The sequence below is a fragment of the Electrophorus electricus genome, chromosome 10 (assembly GCF_041902795.1).
Source record: "Electrophorus electricus isolate QZ-2024a chromosome 10, ASM4190279v1, whole genome shotgun sequence".
In the NCBI taxonomy this organism is placed as follows: Eukaryota; Metazoa; Chordata; class Actinopteri; order Gymnotiformes; family Gymnotidae; genus Electrophorus; species Electrophorus electricus.
Genome location: NC_137506.1, coordinates 4789610 through 4807159, shown reverse-complemented (window position 1 = coordinate 4807159; position 17550 = coordinate 4789610).

The window sequence follows — 17550 nt, the reverse complement described above, 5'->3', positions numbered from 1 at the left end:
GTTCTTTACCTTTTTCACACTATGAAACAACTTTATATTCAACTTAAACACTGTTTCAGGGCAAGAGATTGTGTTTTAGACTAAAAGAGACTGCATTATAAGAAGAATCTTTACTTAGAAACTCTGTTCTTTACCATTTTCACACTATGAAACAGCTTTGTATTCACCTTAAACACTGTTTCAGGGCAAGAGATTGTGTTTTAGACTAAAAGGGAATGCATTATAAGAAGAATCTTTACTTTGAAACTGTGTTCTTTACCTTTTTCACACTATGAAACAGCTTTGTATTCACCTTAAACACTGTTTCAGGGCAAGAGATTGTGTTTTAGACTAAAGGTAATGCATTATAAGAAGAATCTTTAATTTGAAACTCTGTTCTTTACCTTTTTCACACTATGAAACAGCTTTGTATTTACCTTAAACACTGTTTCAGGGCAAGAGATTGTGTTTTAGACTAAAAGAGACTGCATAATAACAAGAATCTTTACTTTGAAACTCTGTTCTTTACCTTTTTCACACTATGAAACAGCTTTGTATTCACCTTAAACACTGTTTCAGGGCAAGAGATTGTGTTTTAGACTAAAGGGAATGCATTATAAGAAGAGTCTTTAATTTGAAACTCTGTTCTTTACCTTTTTCACACTATGAAACAGCTTTGTATTCACCTTAAACACTGTTTCAGGGCAAGAGATTGTGTTTTAGACTAAAAGGGAATGCATTATAAGAAGAATCTTTACTTTGAAACTCTGTTCTTTACCTTTTTCACACTGTGAAACAGCTTTGTACTCGCCTTAAACACTGTTTCAGTGCAAGAGATTGTGTTTTAGACTAAAGGGAATGCATTATAAGAAGAATCTTTACTTTGAAACTCTGTTCTTTACCTTTTTGACACTATGAAACAGCTTTGTATTCACCTTAAACACTGTTTCAGGGCAAGAGATTGTGTTTTAGACTAAAAGAGACTGCATTATAAGAAGAATCTTTACTTTGAAACTCTGTTCTTTACCTTTTTCACACTATGAAACAGCTTTGTATTCACCTTAAACACTGTTTCAGGGCAAGAGATTGTGTTTTAGACTAAAAGGGAATGCATTATAAGAAGAATCTTTACTTTGAAACTGTTCTTTACCTTTTTCACACTATGCAACAGCTTTGTATTCGCCTTAAACACTGTTTCAGGGCAAGAGATTGTGTTTTAGACTAAAAGAGACTGCATTATAAGAAGAATCTTTACTTTGAAACTTTGTTCTTTACCTTTTTGACACTATGAAACAGCTTTCTATTCACCTTAAACACTGTTTCAGGGCAAGAGATTGTGTTTTAGAATAAAAGGGAATGCATTATAAGAAGAATCTTTACTTTGAAACTCTGTTCTTTCCCTTTTTCACACTATGAAACAGCTTTGTATTCACCTTAAACACTGTTTCAGGGCAAGAGATTGTGTTTTAGACTAAAAGGGAATGCATTATAAGAAGAATCTTTACTTTGAAACTCTGTTCTTTACCTTTTTGACACTTTGAAACAGCTTTGTAAACACCTTAAACACTGTTTCAGGGCAAGAGATTGTGTTTTAGACTAAAAGGGAATGCATTATAAGAAGAATCTTTACTTTGAAACTCTGTTCTTTACCTTTTTCACACTATGAAACAACTTTATATTCAACTTAAACACTGTTTCAGGGCAAGAGATTGTGTTTTAGACTAAAAGGGAATGCATTATAAGAAGAATCTTTACTTTGAAACTCTGTTCTTTCCCTTTTTCACACTATGAAACAGCTTTGTATTCACCTTAAACACTGTTTCAGGGCAAGAGATTGTGTTTTAGACTAAAAGGGAATGCATTATAAGAAGAATCTTTACTTTGAAACTCTGTTCTTTACCTTTTTGACACTATGAAACAGCTTTGTATTTACCTTAAACACTGTTTCAGGGCAAGAGATTGTGTTTTAGACTAAACGGGAATGCATTATAAGAAGAATCTTTACTTTGAAACTGTTCTTTACCTTTTTGACACTATGAAACAGCTTTGTATTCACATTAAACACTGTTTCAGGGCAAGAGATTGTGTTTTAGACTAAAAGGGAATGCATTATAAGAAGAATCTTTACTTTGAAACTGTGTTCTTTACCTTTTTCACACTATGAAACAGCTTTGTATTCACCTTAAACACTGTTTCAGGGCAAGAGATTGTGTTTTAGACTAAAGGTAATGCATTATAAGAAGAATCTTTAATTTGAAACTCTGTTCTTTACCTTTTTCACACTATGAAACAGCTTTGTATTTACCTTAAACACTGTTTCAGGGCAAGAGATTGTGTTTTAGACTAAAAGAGACTGCATAATAACAAGAATCTTTACTTTGAAACTCTGTTCTTTACCTTTTTGACATTATGAAACAGCTTTGTATTCACCTTAAACACTGTTTCAGGGCAAGAGATTGTGTTTTAGACTAAAAGGGAATGCATTATAAGAAGAATCTTTACTTTGAAACTCTGTTCTTTCCCTTTTTCACACTATGAAACAGCTTTGTATTCACCTTAAACACTGTTTCAGGGCAAGAGATTGTGTTTTAGACTAAAGGGAATGCATTATAAGAAGAATCTTTAATTTGAAACTCTGTTCTTTACCTTTTTCACACTGTGAAACAGCTTTGTACTCGCCTTAAACACTGTTTCAGTGCAAGAGATTCTGTTTTAGACTAAAAGGGAATGCATTATAAGAAGAATCTTTACTTTGAAACTGTTCTTTACCTTTTTGACACTATGAAACAGCTTTGTATTTACCTTAAACACTGTTTCAGGGCAAGAGATTGTGTTTTAGACTAAAAGGGAATGCATTATAAGAAGAATCTTTACTTTGAAACTCTGTTCTTTACCTTTTTCACACTGTGAAACAGCTTTGTATTCGCCTTAAACACTGTTTCAGGGCAAGAGATTGTGTTTTAGACTAAAGGGAATGCATTATAAGAAGAATCTTTACTTTGAAACTTTGTTCTTTACCTTTTTGACACTATGACACAACTTTCTATTCACCTTAAACACTGTTTCAGGGCAAGAGATTGTGTTTTAGACTAAAAGGGAATGCATTATAAGAAGAATCTTTACTTAGAAACTCTGTTCTTTACCTTTTTCACACTATGAAACAACTTTATATTCAACTTAAACACTGTTTCAGGGCAAGAGATTGTGTTTTAGACTAAAAGAGACTGCATTATAAGAAGAATCTTTACTTAGAAACTCTGTTCTTTACCATTTTCACACTATGAAACAGCTTTGTATTCACCTTAAACACTGTTTCAGGGCAAGAGATTGTGTTTTAGACTAAAAGGGAATGCATTATAAGAAGAGTCTTTAATTTGAAACTCTGTTCTTTACCTTTTTCACACTATGAAACAGCTTTGTATTCACCTTAAACACTGTTTCAGGGCAAGAGATTGTGTTTTAGACTAAAAGGGAATGCATTATAAGAAGAATCTTTACTTTGAAACTCTGTTCTTTACCTTTTTCACACTGTGAAACAGCTTTGTACTCGCCTTAAACACTGTTTCAGTGCAAGAGATTGTGTTTTAGACTAAAGGGAATGCATTATAAGAAGAATCTTTACTTTGAAACTCTGTTCTTTACCTTTTTGACACTATGAAACAGCTTTCTATTCACCTTAAACACTGTTTCAGGGCAAGAGATTGTGTTTTAGACTAAAAAAGACTGCATTATAAGAAGAATCTTTACTTTGAAACTCTGTTCTTTACCTTTTTGACACTATGAAACAGCTTTGTATTCACCTTAAACACTGTTTCAGGGCAAGAGATTGTGTTTTAGACTAAAAGAGACTGCATTATAAGAAGAATCTTTACTTTGAAACTCTGTTCTTTACCTTTTTCACACTATGAAACAGCTTTGTATTCACCTTAAACACTGTTTCAGGGCAAGAGATTGTGTTTTAGACTAAAAGGGAATGCATTATAAGAAGAATCTTTACTTTGAAACTGTTCTTTACCTTTTTCACACTATGCAACAGCTTTGTATTCGCCTTAAACACTGTTTCAGGGCAAGAGATTGTGTTTTAGACTAAAAGAGACTGCATTATAAGAAGAATCTTTACTTTGAAACTTTGTTCTTTACCTTTTTGACACTATGAAACAGCTTTCTATTCACCTTAAACACTGTTTCAGGGCAAGAGATTGTGTTTTAGAATAAAAGGGAATGCATTATAAGAAGAATCTTTACTTTGAAACTCTGTTCTTTCCCTTTTTCACACTATGAAACAGCTTTGTATTCACCTTAAACACTGTTTCAGGGCAAGAGATTGTGTTTTAGACTAAAGGGAATGCATTATAAGAAGAATCTTTACTTTGAAACTCTGTTCTTTACCTTTTTGACACTTTGAAACAGCTTTGTAAACACCTTAAACACTGTTTCAGGGCAAGAGATTGTGTTTTAGACTAAAAGGGAATGCATTATAAGAAGAATCTTTACTTAGAAACTCTGTTCTTTACCTTTTTCACACTATGAAACAACTTTATATTCAACTTAAACACTGTTTCAGGGCAAGAGATTGTGTTTTAGACTAAAAGGGAATGCATTATAAGAAGAATCTTTACTTTGAAACTCTGTTCTTTCCCTTTTTCACACTGTGAAACAGCTTTGTACTCGCCTTAAACACTGTTTCAGTGCAAGAGATTCTGTTTTAGACTAAAAGGGAATGCATTATAAGAAGAATCTTTACTTTGAAACTGTTCTTTACCTTTTTGACACTATGAAACAGCTTTGTATTTACCTTAAACACTGTTTCAGGGCAAGAGATTGTGTTTTAGACTAAAAGGGAATGCATTATAAGAAGAATCTTTACTTTGAAACTCTGTTCTTTACCTTTTTCACACTGTGAAACAGCTTTGTATTCGCCTTAAACACTGTTTCAGGGCAAGAGATTGTGTTTTAGACTAAAGGGAATGCATTATAAGAAGAATCTTTACTTTGAAACTTTGTTCTTTACCTTTTTGACACTATGACACAACTTTCTATTCACCTTAAACACTGTTTCAGGGCAAGAGATTGTGTTTTAGACTAAAAGGGAATGCATTATAAGAAGAATCTTTACTTAGAAACTCTGTTCTTTACCTTTTTCACACTATGAAACAACTTTATATTCAACTTAAACACTGTTTCAGGGCAAGAGATTGTGTTTTAGACTAAAAGAGACTGCATTATAAGAAGAATCTTTACTTAGAAACTCTGTTCTTTACCATTTTCACACTATGAAACAGCTTTGTATTCACCTTAAACACTGTTTCAGGGCAAGAGATTGTGTTTTAGACTAAAAGGGAATGCATTATAAGAAGAATCTTTACTTTGAAACTGTGTTCTTTACCTTTTTCACACTATGAAACAGCTTTGTATTCACCTTAAACACTGTTTCAGGGCAAGAGATTGTGTTTTAGACTAAAGGTAATGCATTATAAGAAGAATCTTTAATTTGAAACTCTGTTCTTTACCTTTTTCACACTATGAAACAGCTTTGTATTTACCTTAAACACTGTTTCAGGGCAAGAGATTGTGTTTTAGACTAAAAGAGACTGCATAATAACAAGAATCTTTACTTTGAAACTCTGTTCTTTACCTTTTTCACACTATGAAACAGCTTTGTATTCACCTTAAACACTGTTTCAGGGCAAGAGATTGTGTTTTAGACTAAAGGGAATGCATTATAAGAAGAGTCTTTAATTTGAAACTCTGTTCTTTACCTTTTTCACACTATGAAACAGCTTTGTATTCACCTTAAACACTGTTTCAGGGCAAGAGATTGTGTTTTAGACTAAAAGGGAATGCATTATAAGAAGAATCTTTACTTTGAAACTCTGTTCTTTACCTTTTTCACACTGTGAAACAGCTTTGTACTCGCCTTAAACACTGTTTCAGTGCAAGAGATTGTGTTTTAGACTAAAGGGAATGCATTATAAGAAGAATCTTTACTTTGAAACTCTGTTCTTTACCTTTTTGACACTATGAAACAGCTTTCTATTCACCTTAAACACTGTTTCAGGGCAAGAGATTGTGTTTTAGACTAAAAAAGACTGCATTATAAGAAGAATCTTTACTTTGAAACTCTGTTCTTTACCTTTTTGACACTATGAAACAGCTTTGTATTCACCTTAAACACTGTTTCAGGGCAAGAGATTGTGTTTTAGACTAAAAGAGACTGCATTATAAGAAGAATCTTTACTTTGAAACTCTGTTCTTTACCTTTTTCACACTATGAAACAGCTTTGTATTCACCTTAAACACTGTTTCAGGGCAAGAGATTGTGTTTTAGACTAAAAGGGAATGCATTATAAGAAGAATCTTTACTTTGAAACTGTTCTTTACCTTTTTCACACTATGCAACAGCTTTGTATTCGCCTTAAACACTGTTTCAGGGCAAGAGATTGTGTTTTAGACTAAAAGAGACTGCATTATAAGAAGAATCTTTACTTTGAAACTTTGTTCTTTACCTTTTTGACACTATGAAACAGCTTTCTATTCACCTTAAACACTGTTTCAGGGCAAGAGATTGTGTTTTAGAATAAAAGGGAATGCATTATAAGAAGAATCTTTACTTTGAAACTCTGTTCTTTCCCTTTTTCACACTATGAAACAGCTTTGTATTCACCTTAAACACTGTTTCAGGGCAAGAGATTGTGTTTTAGACTAAAAGGGAATGCATTATAAGAAGAATCTTTACTTTGAAACTCTGTTCTTTACCTTTTTGACACTTTGAAACAGCTTTGTAAACACCTTAAACACTGTTTCAGGGCAAGAGATTGTGTTTTAGACTAAAAGGGAATGCATTATAAGAAGAATCTTTACTTTGAAACTCTGTTCTTTACCTTTTTCACACTGTGAAACAGCTTTGTATTCGCCATAAACACTGTTTCAGGGCAAGAGATTGTGTTTTAGACTAAAGGGAATGCATTATAAGAAGAATCTTTACTTTGAAACTTTGTTCTTTACCTTTTTGACACTATGAAACAGCTTTCTATTCACCTTAAACACTGTTTCAGGGCAAGAGATTGTGTTTTAGACTAAAAGGGAATGCATTATAAGAAGAATCTTTACTTAGAAACTCTGTTCTTTACCTTTTTCACACTATGAAACAACTTTATATTCAACTTAAACACTGTTTCAGGGCAAGAGATTGTGTTTTAGACTAAAAGGGAATGCATTATAAGAAGAATCTTTACTTTGAAACTCTGTTCTTTCCCTTTTTCACACTATGAAACAGCTTTGTATTCACCTTAAACACTGTTTCAGGGCAAGAGATTGTGTTTTAGACTAAAAGGGAATGCATTATAAGAAGAATCTTTACTTTGAAACTCTGTTCTTTACCTTTTTGACACTATGAAACAGCTTTGTATTTACCTTAAACACTGTTTCAGGGCAAGAGATTGTGTTTTAGACTAAACGGGAATGCATTATAAGAAGAATCTTTACTTTGAAACTGTTCTTTACCTTTTTGACACTATGAAACAGCTTTGTATTCACATTAAACACTGTTTCAGGGCAAGAGATTGTGTTTTAGACTAAAAGGGAATGCATTATAAGAAGAATCTTTACTTTGAAACTGTGTTCTTTACCTTTTTCACACTATGAAACAGCTTTGTATTCACCTTAAACACTGTTTCAGGGCAAGAGATTGTGTTTTAGACTAAAGGTAATGCATTATAAGAAGAATCTTTAATTTGAAACTCTGTTCTTTACCTTTTTCACACTATGAAACAGCTTTGTATTTACCTTAAACACTGTTTCAGGGCAAGAGATTGTGTTTTAGACTAAAAGAGACTGCATAATAACAAGAATCTTTACTTTGAAACTCTGTTCTTTACCTTTTTGACATTATGAAACAGCTTTGTATTCACCTTAAACACTGTTTCAGGGCAAGAGATTGTGTTTTAGACTAAAAGGGAATGCATTATAAGAAGAATCTTTACTTTGAAACTCTGTTCTTTCCCTTTTTCACACTATGAAACAGCTTTGTATTCACCTTAAACACTGTTTCAGGGCAAGAGATTGTGTTTTAGACTAAAGGGAATGCATTATAAGAAGAATCTTTAATTTGAAACTCTGTTCTTTACCTTTTTCACACTGTGAAACAGCTTTGTACTCGCCTTAAACACTGTTTCAGTGCAAGAGATTGTGTTTTAGACTAAAGGGAATGCATTATAAGAAGAATCTTTACTTTGAAACTCTGTTCTTTACCTTTTTGACACTATGAAACAGCTTTGTATTCACCTTAAACACTGTTTCAGGGCAAGAGATTGTGTTTTAGACTAAAAGAGACTGCATTATAAGAAGAATCTTTAATTTGAAACTCTGTTCTTTACCTTTTTCACACTATGAAACAGCTTTGTATTCACCTTAAACACTGTTTCAGGGCAAGAGATTGTGTTTTAGACTAAAAGGGAATGCATTATAAGAAGAATCTTTACTTTGAAACTGTTCTTTACCTTTTTCACACTATGCAACAGCTTTGTATTCGCCTTAAACACTGTTTCAGGGCAAGAGATTGTGTTTTAGACTAAAAGAGACTGCATTATAAGAAGAATCTTTACTTTGAAACTCTGTTCTTTACCTTTTTGACACTATGAAACAGCTTTGTATTCACCTTAAACACTGTTTCAGGGCAAGAGACTGTGTTTTAGACTAAAAGAGACTGCATTATAAGAAGAATCTTTACTTTGAAACTCTGTTCTTTACCTTTTTCACACTATGAAACAGCTTTGTATTCACCTTAAACACTGTTTCAGGGCAAGAGATTGTGTTTTAGACTAAAAGGGAATGCATTATAAGAAGAATCTTTACTTTGAAACTCTGTTCTTTCCCTTTTTCACACTATGAAATAGCTTTGTATTCACCTTAAACACTGTTTCAGGGCAAGAGATTGTGTTTTAGACTAAAAGGGAATGCATTATAAGAAGAATCTTTAATTTGAAACTCTGTTCTTTACCTTTTTCACACTATGAAACAGCTTTGTATTCACCTTAAACACTGTTTCAGGGCAAGAGATTGTGTTTTAGAATAAAAGGGAATGCATTATAAGAAGAATCTTTACTTTGAAACTCTGTTCTTTCCCTTTTTCACACTATGAAACAGCTTTGTATTCACTTTAAACACTGTTTCAGGGCAAGAGATTGTGTTTTAGACTAAAAGGGAATGCATTATAAGAAGAATCTTTACTTTGAAACTCTGTTCTTTACCTTTTTGACACTTTGAAACAGCTTTGTATACACCTTAAACACTGTTTCAGGGCAAGAGATTGTGTTTTAGACTAAAAGAGACTGCATTATAAGAAGAATCTTTACTTTGAAACTCTGTTCTTTACCTTTTTGACACTATGAAACAGCTTTGTATTCACCTTAAACACTGTTTCAGGGCAAGAGATTGTGTTTTAGACTAAAAGGGAATGCATTATAAGAAGAATCTTTACTTTGAAACTCTGTTCTTTACCTTTTTCACACTGTGAAACAGCTTTGTATTCGCCTTAAACACTGTTTCAGGGCAAGAGATTGTGTTTTAGACTAAAGGGAATGCATTATAAGAAGAATCTTTACTTTGAAACTTTGTTCTTTACCTTTTTGACACTATGACACAACTTTCTATTCACCTTAAACACTGTTTCAGGGCAAGAGATTGTGTTTTAGACTAAAAGGGAATGCATTATAAGAAGAATCTTTACTTAGAAACTCTGTTCTTTACCTTTTTCACACTATGAAACAACTTTATATTCAACTTAAACACTGTTTCAGGGCAAGAGATTGTGTTTTAGACTAAAAGAGACTGCATTATAAGAAGAATCTTTACTTAGAAACTCTGTTCTTTACCATTTTCACACTATGAAACAGCTTTGTATTCACCTTAAACACTGTTTCAGGGCAAGAGATTGTGTTTTAGACTAAAAGGGAATGCATTATAAGAAGAATCTTTACTTTGAAACTGTGTTCTTTACCTTTTTCACACTATGAAACAGCTTTGTATTCACCTTAAACACTGTTTCAGGGCAAGAGATTGTGTTTTAGACTAAAGGTAATGCATTATAAGAAGAATCTTTAATTTGAAACTCTGTTCTTTACCTTTTTCACACTATGAAACAGCTTTGTATTTACCTTAAACACTGTTTCAGGGCAAGAGATTGTGTTTTAGACTAAAAGAGACTGCATAATAACAAGAATCTTTACTTTGAAACTCTGTTCTTTACCTTTTTCACACTATGAAACAGCTTTGTATTCACCTTAAACACTGTTTCAGGGCAAGAGATTGTGTTTTAGACTAAAGGGAATGCATTATAAGAAGAGTCTTTAATTTGAAACTCTGTTCTTTACCTTTTTCACACTATGAAACAGCTTTGTATTCACCTTAAACACTGTTTCAGGGCAAGAGATTGTGTTTTAGACTAAAAGGGAATGCATTATAAGAAGAATCTTTACTTTGAAACTCTGTTCTTTACCTTTTTCACACTGTGAAACAGCTTTGTACTCGCCTTAAACACTGTTTCAGTGCAAGAGATTGTGTTTTAGACTAAAGGGAATGCATTATAAGAAGAATCTTTACTTTGAAACTCTGTTGTTTACCTTTTTCACACTGTGAAACAGCTTTGTATTCACCTTAAACACTGTTTCAGGGCAAGAGATTGTGTTTTAGACTAAAAGAGACTGCATTATAAGAAGAATCTTTACTTTGAAACTTTGTTCTTTACCTTTTTGACACTATGAAACAGCTTTCTATTCACCTTAAACACTGTTTCAGGGCAAGAGATTGTGTTTTAGACTAAAAAAGACTGCATTATAAGAAGAATCTTTACTTTGAAACTCTGTTCTTTACCTTTTTGACACTATGAAACAGCTTTGTATTCACCTTAAACACTGTTTCAGGGCAAGAGATTGTGTTTTAGACTAAAAGAGACTGCATTATAAGAAGAATCTTTACTTTGAAACTCTGTTCTTTACCTTTTTCACACTATGAAACAGCTTTGTATTCACCTTAAACACTGTTTCAGGGCAAGAGATTGTGTTTTAGACTAAAACGGAATGCATTATAAGAAGAATCTTTACTTTGAAACTGTTCTTTACCTTTTTCACACTATGCAACAGCTTTGTATTCGCCTTAAACACTGTTTCAGGGCAAGAGATTGTGTTTTAGACTAAAAGAGACTGCATTATAAGAAGAATCTTTACTTTGAAACTTTGTTCTTTACCTTTTTGACACTATGAAACAGCTTTCTATTCACCTTAAACACTGTTTCAGGGCAAGAGATTGTGTTTTAGAATAAAAGGGAATGCATTATAAGAAGAATCTTTACTTTGAAACTCTGTTCTTTCCCTTTTTCACACTATGAAACAGCTTTGTATTCACCTTAAACACTGTTTCAGGGCAAGAGATTGTGTTTTAGACTAAAAGGGAATGCATTATAAGAAGAATCTTTACTTTGAAACTCTGTTCTTTACCTTTTTGACACTTTGAAACAGCTTTGTAAACACCTTAAACACTGTTTCAGGGCAAGAGATTGTGTTTTAGACTAAAAGGGAATGCATTATAAGAAGAACCTTTACTTTGAAACTCTGTTCTTTACCTTTTTCACACTGTGAAACAGCTTTGTATTCGCCTTAAACACTGTTTCAGGGCAAGAGATTGTGTTTTAGACTAAAGGGAATGCATTATAAGAAGAATCTTTACTTTGAAACTCTGTTCTTTACCTTTTTCACACTGAAACAGCTTTGTACTCGCCTTAAACACTGTTTCAGTGCAAGAGATTGTGTTTTAGACTAAAGGGAATGCATTATAAGAAGAATCTTTAATTTGAAACTCTGTTCTTTACCTTTTTCACACTGTGAAACAGCTTTGTATTCACCTTAAACACTGTTTCAGGGCAAGAGATTGTGTTTTAGACTAAAAGAGACTGCATTATAAGAAGAATCTTTACTTTGAAACTTTGTTCTTTACCTTTTTCACACTATGAAACAGCTTTGTATTCACCTTAAACACTGTTTCAGGGCAAGAGATTGTGTTTTAGACTAAAGGGAATGCATTATAAGAAGAATCTTTAATTTGAAACTCTGTTCTTTACCTTTTTCACACTATGAAACAGCTTTGTATTCACCTTAAACACTGTTTCAGGGCAAGAGATTGTGTTTTAGACTAAAGGTAATGCATTATAAGAAGAATCTTTAATTTGAAACTCTGTTCTTTACCTTTTTCACACTATGAAACAGCTTTGTATTTACCTTAAACACTGTTTCAGGGCAAGAGATTGTGTTTTAGACTAAAAGAGACTGCATAATAACAAGAATCTTTACTTTGAAACTCTGTTCTTTACCTTTTTCACACTATGAAACAGCTTTGTATTCACCTTAAACACTGTTTCAGGGCAAGAGATTGTGTTTTAGACTAAAGGGAATGCATTATAAGAAGAGTCTTTAATTTGAAACTCTGTTCTTTACCTTTTTCACACTATGAAACAGCTTTGTATTCACCTTAAACACTGTTTCAGGGCAAGAGATTGTGTTTTAGACTAAAAGGGAATGCATTATAAGAAGAATCTTTACTTTGAAACTCTGTTCTTTACCTTTTTCACACTGTGAAACAGCTTTGTACTCGCCTTAAACACTGTTTCAGTGCAAGAGATTGTGTTTTAGACTAAAGGGAATGCATTATAAGAAGAATCTTTACTTTGAAACTCTGTTGTTTACCTTTTTCACACTGTGAAACAGCTTTGTATTCACCTTAAACACTGTTTCAGGGCAAGAGATTGTGTTTTAGACTAAAAGAGACTGCATTATAAGAAGAATCTTTACTTTGAAACTTTGTTCTTTACCTTTTTGACACTATGAAACAGCTTTCTATTCACCTTAAACACTGTTTCAGGGCAAGAGATTGTGTTTTAGACTAAAAAAGACTGCATTATAAGAAGAATCTTTACTTTGAAACTCTGTTCTTTACCTTTTTGACACTATGAAACAGCTTTGTATTCACCTTAAACACTGTTTCAGGGCAAGAGATTGTGTTTTAGACTAAAAGAGACTGCATTATAAGAAGAATCTTTACTTTGAAACTCTGTTCTTTACCTTTTTCACACTATGAAACAGCTTTGTATTCACCTTAAACACTGTTTCAGGGCAAGAGATTGTGTTTTAGACTAAAAGGGAATGCATTATAAGAAGAATCTTTACTTTGAAACTGTTCTTTACCTTTTTCACACTATGCAACAGCTTTGTATTCGCCTTAAACACTGTTTCAGGGCAAGAGATTGTGTTTTAGACTAAAAGAGACTGCATTATAAGAAGAATCTTTACTTTGAAACTTTGTTCTTTACCTTTTTGACACTATGAAACAGCTTTCTATTCACCTTAAACACTGTTTCAGGGCAAGAGATTGTGTTTTAGAATAAAAGGGAATGCATTATAAGAAGAATCTTTACTTTGAAACTCTGTTCTTTCCCTTTTTCACACTATGAAACAGCTTTGTATTCACCTTAAACACTGTTTCAGGGCAAGAGATTGTGTTTTAGACTAAAAGGGAATGCATTATAAGAAGAATCTTTACTTTGAAACTCTGTTCTTTACCTTTTTGACACTTTGAAACAGCTTTGTAAACACCTTAAACACTGTTTCAGGGCAAGAGATTGTGTTTTAGACTAAAAGGGAATGCATTATAAGAAGAATCTTTACTTTGAAACTCTGTTCTTTACCTTTTTCACACTGTGAAACAGCTTTGTATTCGCCTTAAACACTGTTTCAGGGCAAGAGATTGTGTTTTAGACTAAAGGGAATGCATTATAAGAAGAATCTTTACTTTGAAACTCTGTTCTTTACCTTTTTCACACTGAAACAGCTTTGTACTCGCCTTAAACACTGTTTCAGTGCAAGAGATTGTGTTTTAGACTAAAGGGAATGCATTATAAGAAGAATCTTTAATTTGAAACTCTGTTCTTTACCTTTTTCACACTGTGAAACAGCTTTGTATTCACCTTAAACACTGTTTCAGGGCAAGAGATTGTGTTTTAGACTAAAAGAGACTGCATTATAAGAAGAATCTTTACTTTGAAACTTTGTTCTTTACCTTTTTCACACTATGAAACAGCTTTGTATTCACCTTAAACACTGTTTCAGGGCAAGAGATTGTGTTTTAGACTAAAGGGAATGCATTATAAGAAGAATCTTTACTTTGAAACTCTGTTGTTTACCTTTTTCACACTGTGAAACAGCTTTGTATTCACCTTAAACACTGTTTCAGGGCAAGAGATTGTGTTTTAGACTAAAAGAGACTGCATTATAAGAAGAATCTTTACTTTGAAACTTTGTTCTTTACCTTTTTGACACTATGAAACAGCTTTCTATTCACCTTAAACACTGTTTCAGGGCAAGAGATTGTGTTTTAGACTAAAAAAGACTGCATTATAAGAAGAATCTTTACTTTGAAACTCTGTTCTTTACCTTTTTGACACTATGAAACAGCTTTGTATTCACCTTAAACACTGTTTCAGGGCAAGAGATTGTGTTTTAGACTAAAAGAGACTGCATTATAAGAAGAATCTTTACTTTGAAACTCTGTTCTTTACCTTTTTCACACTATGAAACAGCTTTGTATTCACCTTAAACACTGTTTCAGGGCAAGAGATTGTGTTTTAGACTAAAAGGGAATGCATTATAAGAAGAATCTTTACTTTGAAACTGTTCTTTACCTTTTTCACACTATGCAACAGCTTTGTATTCGCCTTAAACACTGTTTCAGGGCAAGAGATTGTGTTTTAGACTAAAAGAGACTGCATTATAAGAAGAATCTTTACTTTGAAACTTTGTTCTTTACCTTTTTGACACTATGAAACAGCTTTCTATTCACCTTAAACACTGTTTCAGGGCAAGAGATTGTGTTTTAGAATAAAAGGGAATGCATTATAAGAAGAATCTTTACTTTGAAACTCTGTTCTTTCCCTTTTTCACACTATGAAACAGCTTTGTATTCACCTTAAACACTGTTTCAGGGCAAGAGATTGTGTTTTAGACTAAAAGGGAATGCATTATAAGAAGAATCTTTACTTTGAAACTCTGTTCTTTACCTTTTTGACACTTTGAAACAGCTTTGTAAACACCTTAAACACTGTTTCAGGGCAAGAGATTGTGTTTTAGACTAAAAGGGAATGCATTATAAGAAGAATCTTTACTTTGAAACTCTGTTCTTTACCTTTTTCACACTGTGAAACAGCTTTGTATTCGCCTTAAACACTGTTTCAGGGCAAGAGATTGTGTTTTAGACTAAAGGGAATGCATTATAAGAAGAATCTTTACTTTGAAACTCTGTTCTTTACCTTTTTCACACTGAAACAGCTTTGTACTCGCCTTAAACACTGTTTCAGTGCAAGAGATTGTGTTTTAGACTAAAGGGAATGCATTATAAGAAGAATCTTTAATTTGAAACTCTGTTCTTTACCTTTTTCACACTGTGAAACAGCTTTGTATTCACCTTAAACACTGTTTCAGGGCAAGAGATTGTGTTTTAGACTAAAAGAGACTGCATTATAAGAAGAATCTTTACTTTGAAACTTTGTTCTTTACCTTTTTCACACTATGAAACAGCTTTGTATTCACCTTAAACACTGTTTCAGGGCAAGAGATTGTGTTTTAGACTAAAGGGAATGCATTATAAGAAGAATCTTTAATTTGAAACTCTGTTCTTTACCTTTTTCACACTATGAAACAGCTTTGTATTCACCTTAAACACTGTTTCAGGGCAAGAGATTGTGTTTTAGACTAAAAGGGAATGCATTATAAGAAGAATCTTTACTTTGAAACTCTGTTCTTTACCTTTTTCACACTGTGAAACAGCTTTGTACTCGCCTTAAACACTGTTTCAGTGCAAGAGATTGTGTTTTAGACTAAAGGGAATGCATTATAAGAAGAATCTTTAATTTGAAACTCTGTTCTTTACCTTTTTCATACTATGCAACAGCTTTGTATTCGCCTTAAACACTGTTTCCGGGCAAGAGATTGTGTTTTAGACTAAAAGAGACTGCATTATAAGAAGAATCTTTACTTTGAAACTTTGTTCTTTACCTTTTTGACACTATGAAACAGCTTTGTAATCACCTTAAACACTGTTTCAGGGCAAGAGATTGTGTTTTAAACTAAAAGGGAATGCATTATAAGAAGAATCTTTACTTTGAAACTCTGTTCTTTACCTTTTTCACACTGTGAAACAGCTTTGTATTCACCTTAAACACTGTTTCAGGGCAAGAGATTGTGTTTTAGACTAAAAGGGAATGCATTATAAGAAGAATCTTTACTTTGAAACTGTTCTTTACCTTTTTCACACTATGCAACAGCTTTGTATTCGCCTTAAACACTGTTTCAGGGCAAGAGATTGTGTTTTAGACTAAAAGAGACTGCATTATAAGAAGAATCTTTACTTTGAAACTTTGTTCTTTACCTTTTTGACACTATGAAACAGCTTTCTATTCACCTTAAACACTGTTTCAGGGCAAGAGATTGTGTTTTAGAATAAAAGGGAATGCATTATAAGAAGAATCTTTACTTTGAAACTCTGTTCTTTCCCTTTTTCACACTATGAAACAGCTTTGTATTCACCTTAAACACTGTTTCAGGGCAAGAGATTGTGTTTTAGACTAAAAGGGAATGCATTATAAGAAGAATCTTTACTTTGAAACTCTGTTCTTTACCTTTTTGACACTATGAAACAGCTTTGTATTCACCTTAAACACTGTTTCAGGGCAAGAGATTGTGTTTTAGACTAAAAGGGAATGCATTATAAGAAGAATCTTTACTTTGAAACTCTGTTCTTTACCTTTTTCACACTGTGAAACAGCTTTGTATTCGCCTTAAACACTGTTTCAGGGCAAGAGATTGTGTTTTAGACTAAAGGGAATGCATTATAAGAAGAATCTTTACTTTGAAACTTTGTTCTTTACCTTTTTGACACTATGACACAACTTTCTATTCACCTTAAACACTGTTTCAGGGCAAGAGATTGTGTTTTAGACTAAAAGGGAATGCATTATAAGAAGAATCTTTACTTAGAAACTCTGTTCTTTACCTTTTTCACACTATGAAACAACTTTATATTCAACTTAAACACTGTTTCAGGGCAAGAGATTGTGTTTTAGACTAAAAGAGACTGCATTATAAGAAGAATCTTTACTTAGAAACTCTGTTCTTTACCATTTTCACACTATGAAACAGCTTTGTATTCACCTTAAACACTGTTTCAGGGCAAGAGATTGTGTTTTAGACTAAAAGGGAATGCATTATAAGAAGAATCTTTACTTTGAAACTGTGTTCTTTACCTTTTTCACACTATGAAACAGCTTTGTATTCACCTTAAACACTGTTTCAGGGCAAGAGATTGTGTTTTAGACTAAAGGTAATGCATTATAAGAAGAATCTTTAATTTGAAACTCTGTTCTTTACCTTTTTCACACTATGAAACAGCTTTGTATTTACCTTAAACACTGTTTCAGGGCAAGAGATTGTGTTTTAGACTAAAAGAGACTGCATAATAACAAGAATCTTTACT